Source organism: Myodes glareolus, chromosome 8 (genome assembly GCF_982192425.1).
Source record: "Myodes glareolus chromosome 8, mMyoGla1.1, whole genome shotgun sequence".
NCBI lineage: Eukaryota > Metazoa > Chordata > Mammalia > Rodentia > Cricetidae > Myodes > Myodes glareolus.
Window position 1 is genome coordinate 20,225,986 of NC_142033.1, and position 6,000 is coordinate 20,231,985.

Below are 6,000 nucleotides of genomic sequence, written 5' to 3' on the forward strand. Positions count from 1 at the left end.
ACCAAAACATTTTATTAATTATAGTAGGAAGTTTGTGTAAATTACCACATATGTACATACAACAACATAAATATTAATTTACAATTAGCCGTTATAGGAGAAAATAAAATAACAAGGGGAAACACTTTCTATGTCATAAAAGCCTGTAAATGAATCTACAATTTTATGAATACTTCATAGAATATGCTTTTACTCCTGATTTATAATTTTGCCAAAAGTAAATATTTGGAATATTTGTTGGACAAGGTGTGAATACAGTTGTATGGATGTCTGTGAACAGAATACAGCTGTATGAAAGTTCAGTATTTGATATTGCTGTTTTTCACATCTGTATGTTTTTACACCACCATTCTAAATAGTCCTAGAAACACTTTAATTTTTATTCTCATAGTTTTTCATAAAAGTTTCATAAGTGATTATTTTATAACTATATTTTTTCATGAAGCAAATACACTTCACAGGAAATGGAAGACTTTGTCCAGAGCTCTGGAGAGCATGGTATCTTGGTATTTTCTCTGGGGTCAATTGTCAGCAACATGTCAGAAGACAAAGCCAATGCAATCACATGGGCCCTTGCCCAGATTCCACAAAAGGTGGGAGAAAGCATTCCATGGGAAGTTACTCTATACTAAGTCTGTGAACATCCTTGAAAGGTCTGATTACAGAAATTCTGCCATGAAAGGTAAAGTTTTAAGGAAGCAATAATTTTCCTTAGTCAAACAGATATTAGAAATTTATATTAACAACAAATGCTTCAATAATACCGAAGATGTTTTTGATTAGAGTGACTTGGATATATATATAATATGACCACTGTGGGCACATTCTGAAATGCTGGTATGTTGATGGCATTGCTATCAAGAGTATGTAGATATAGCCAAATTTTTCACAGTCACTTATTCTGTTCGTTGATTACTGAAAGTCACTGCAAACATTAGAATTTAATAGATGAGTTAATTTGTATTTAGTATTTCTATCAGAATAACAGTAAGCAGGTATTGAAAAAGTTTAGAACGCAGCATGACTCTGCACCCTAATTTTGGAGTTCATTTTGCTGTTGACAGGGCCCTTTAAAGGAAGGGAGTCCAAGGTTCACCAACTGTCAATCAAGGTACAATTTTGGCTAATTGAGAGAAAAAGCAATAAAAGAAAAAAATCAATTTTCTGGTTGGCCCGCCGGTATTTGTAGGAGAAAAACCCACGAGAAACTTAGAGACAGGTGTTTCCCTCACAGTAATGTCTGCATCATAAAAGATGAAATTCAAGATTCTGCGCTTAACCAAACGGAGTGAAAGTCCAACTATTGAAGGAAGAAATAGGGAAAAAAAGAAAGAGTACAAAGGAACATAAGGAAAAAAATAAAGTTTCAGATGACTCAGTTTATACAGCATACTACAAAGTAGTTTTCCAAATTTGAATGTTTATGAACATTTTAAATTTGCAATGGAACAACTGCCCTTTATTCACCTACATTAATTCTTTGATGTCATCCTATAATTGATTTCATCAGTCTCATAGCAAATCTATGTTAACCGTGTGGCTAATTCTAATCCAGAAGAAGTGAAAAAAAAGTGCCCTTATGAAAGTAATAGAGTCCCTTCAACAGGACATGAATAACTCCCTTAAAGAAATGGAGGAGAAGTATAACAAAAAGTTGGAAGAAATGAGTAAAAAATGGAAGAGAAGTATAACGAAAAGTTTGAAGAAATGAGCAAATCCGTAAATGATAACCTCAGAAACCAAGAAAAAACAATCAAACAGGTAATGGAAACTGAAATGGAGGCAATGGAGAAAACACAAACCAAGGGCTGGGTGGATATGGAAAATCTAGGTAAACAAACAGAGACTACAGAATCAAGCATAACCAATAGAATACAAGAGATCGAAGAATGAATCTCAGATTCTGAAGAGTCATAGAGAAAATAAATGCTCTGATCAAAGAAAACAGCAAATCCAACAAATTCTCATCACAAAACATTCAAGAAATCTGAGACACAATAAAAAGAACAAACCTAAGAATAATAGGAGTAGAAGAAGGAGAAGAATTGCAGATCAAAGGCCCAGAAAATAAATTCAACAAAATTATAGAAGAAAACTTTCCCAATCTAAAGAACAATATTCCTATGAAGGTTCAAGAAGCATACAGAACACCGAATAGACTGGATCAAAAAAAAAATCTCCTTGCCATATAATAATCAAAACACAAAATGTACAGATTAAAGAAAGAATATTAAGAGCTGCAAAGAAAAAAGGTCAAGTAACTCAAAAAGTTAAACCGATCAGACTTACACCAGACTTCTCTATGGAAACCATGAAAGCCAGAAGGTCCTGGGTAGAGGTACTGGAGAAACTAAGAGACCAGGGATGCAAACCCAGACTACTATACCCAGCCAAGATATCATTCACTATCAATGGAGAAAAAAATTATTCCAGGATAAAAACAAATTTAAACAATACGTAGCCAGAAATTCAGCCTTACAGAAAGTATTAGAAGGAAAATCACAAGCCAAGAAATCCAACATTGCCAATAATGCCTACAACAACTCAGACATCTAGCGACACTTCACAAGCACATCTCAAAGAAGGGAAACACACACTCTACTACCCCCCACAAAAAAAGGAAAATATCTGGAGTCAACAACCACTGGTCATTAATATCAATTAATATCAATGGACACAATTCATCTATAAAAAGGCACAGACTTAGAGATTGGATACAAAAACAGGATCCGGGGCTGGAGAGATGGCTCAGTGGTTTAAGAGCATTGCCTGCTCTTCCAAAGCTCCTGAGTTCAATTCCCGGCAACCACATGGTGGCTCACAACCATCTGTAATGAGGTCTGGTGCCCTATTCTGGTCTGCAGACATACACACAGACAGAATATTGTATACATAATAAATAAATAAATAAATAAATAAATAAATAAAAAATTAGTATGTTCATTTAAAAAAAAAAGAAACACACCTCAACCACAAAGACAGACATCTACTCAGAGTAAAGAGTTGGGAAAAGGTTTTCCAAGCAAATGGACCTAAGAAACAAGCAGGTGTGGCCATTCTAATATCTAACAAAATTGACATCAAACTAAAATCAATCAGAAGAGATGGAGATGGACATTTCATACTCATAACAGGAATAATTCATCAGGAGGAAGTCTCAATTCTGAATATCTATGCCCCTAATATAAAGGCACCCACATATGTAAAAGAAACACTTCTAGAACTCAAGGCAGTCATCAAACCACACACACTAATAGTTGGAGACTTCAACACACCTCTCTCACCAATGGACAGGTCAATCAGACAGAAACCTAACAGAGAAATAAAAGATTTATTGGAGGTACTGAATCAAATGGACTTACCAGACATCTATAGAACATTCCACCCAAATAGGAAAGATATACCTTTTTCTCTGCAGCCCATGGAACGTTCTCGAAAATTGACCACATACTCGGTAACAAAGCAACCTTCCACAGATACAAAAAAATATTAGTAACCACCTGTGTCTTGTCAGATCACCATGGATTAAAGTTAGAATTCAACAACAATGCTATTCCCAGGAAACCAACAAACTCATGGAAGTTGAACAGTCAACTACTGAATCACCCCGGGTCAAGGAAGAAATAAAGAAAGAAATTAAAGTCTTCCTTGAATTTAATGAAAATAAACACACAACATACTCAAACCTATGGGACACTATGAAAGCAGTGCTAAGAAGAAAGTTCATAGCACTAAGTGCCCAATTAAAGAAAACAGAGAAAGTACACATTGAAGAATTAACAGCACACCTGAAAGCTCTAGAAAAAAAAAGAAACAGATTCACCCAGGAGGAATAGAAGACTGGAAATAATCAGACTGGGGGCTAAAATCAACAAAATAGAAAAACAGAAAACAATCCAAAGAATCAATGAATCAAAAAGCTGGTTCTTGGAGAAAATCAACAAGATAGAAAAACCCCTATCCAAACTAATCAAACTGCAGAGAGAGAAAATACAAATTAATAAGATCAGAAATGAAAAGGGGGACATAACCACAGACACAGAGGAAATTCAGAGAATCATTAGATCTTACTACAAAAGCCTGTATGCCACAAAATTGGAAAATGTGAAAGAAATGGACAATTTTTAAGATAATTACCATATACCAAAGTTGAACCAAGACCAGGTGAACAATCTAAATAGACCTGTTAGTCGCGAAAAAATAGAAGCTGTTATCAAAAATCTCCCCTTCCAAAAAAAGCCCAGGACCAGATGGTTTCAATACAGAATTCTACCAGAACTTCCAGGAAGAGCTAATACCTATACTCCTTAATGTACTTCACAATATAGAAACAGAAGAGTCATTGCCAAATTCCTTTTATGAAGCTACAGTTACTCTGATACCATAACCACACAAAGACACAACCAAGAAAGAGAATTACAGGCCAATCTCACTCATGAACATCGATGCAAAAATTCTCAACAAAGACTGGCAAACCGAATCCAAGAACAAATTATCCATTATGATCTAGTAGGCTTCATCCCAGAGATGCAGGGCTGGTCCAACATACGCAAATATATCAATGTAATCTGTCATATAATTAAACTGAAAGAAAAAAAACCTATGATCATTTCATTAGATGCTGAAAAAGCATTTGACAAAATTCAACACCCCTTTATGATAAAGGTGTTGGAGAGATTGGGGATACAAAGATCATACCTAAATATAATAAAAGCTATTTACAGCAAGCCGACAGCTAACATCAAATTGAATGGAGAGAAACTCAAAGCCTTTCCACTAAAATCAGGAACATGACAAGGCTGTCCTGTCTCTCCTTACCTCTTCAATATAGTGCTCGAAGTTCTAGCAATAGCAATAAGACAACCTAAGGGGATCAAGGGGATTTGAATTGGAAAGGATGAAGTAAAACTTTCATTATTTGCAGACGATATGATAGTATACATAAGCAACCCCCAAAACTCTACCAAAGAGTTCCTACAGCTGATAAACACCTTTAGTAATGTGGCAGGATACAAGATCAACTCCAAAAAATCAGTTGCCCTCCTATACAGAAAGTACAAAGAAGCAGAGAGGGAAATCAGAGAAACATCACTGTGGCAAATGTTCCACGCCACGGGGTCTGCATCACCAACCACGTTGTATGGACCGTGACTCCATACCTTCCACAAGCTGGATAAGGTCCTAGGGGTTAAAACACAAGATACACACACAGATAGAGAGTTCGAGTCATTCCCAAGAGTAGGAGAATGCACGTTTATTCAAACTTAAGCCCAAGTAGAGGAGAACCCCTCCCAGCCAGAGGGGCATGGGGAAGCTGGCACTGAGTGAGCTTCTCCACAGGCAGGTGGGCGAGGGGTGCAGGGCAGTGTCAGACAGGTTGGAGGGATCTTGGTGCCTGGGCTTTTCTGGGCAGGCTGAGAAATTACCATTCCAAAGTAATATAGAGCCCTAGGCTATTATATCAGGCTATAGCAGAACATCACAGAACTTAGCAGGAAGCTTTAGAGGGTTGACAAAACAGTCCTTGATTTGCATCACAGGGAGCAAGGGAAGGCATGGGCCTTACATATCACCTTTCACAATAGCCACAAATAGCATAAAATATCTTGGGGTACTCTAAACAAGGAAGTGAAAGACCTATTTGACAAGAACTTTAAGTCTATGAAGAAAGAAATTGAGGAGGATACCAGAAAATGAAAAGATTTCCCTTACTCTTGGATTGGGAGGATCGACATAGTAAAAATGGCAATTCTACCAAAAGCCATCTATAGATTCAATGCAATCCTCACCAAAATCCCATCAAACGTCTTCACAGATCTTGAGAGAACAATAATCAACTTTATATGGATAAACAAAAAACCCAGGATAGTCAAAACAATCTTATACAATAAAGGGACTTCTGGAGGCATTACCATTCCTGACTTCAAACTTTATTACAAAGCTACAGTATTGAAAACAGCATGGTATTGGCATAAGAACAGAGAAACCGACCTATGGAAT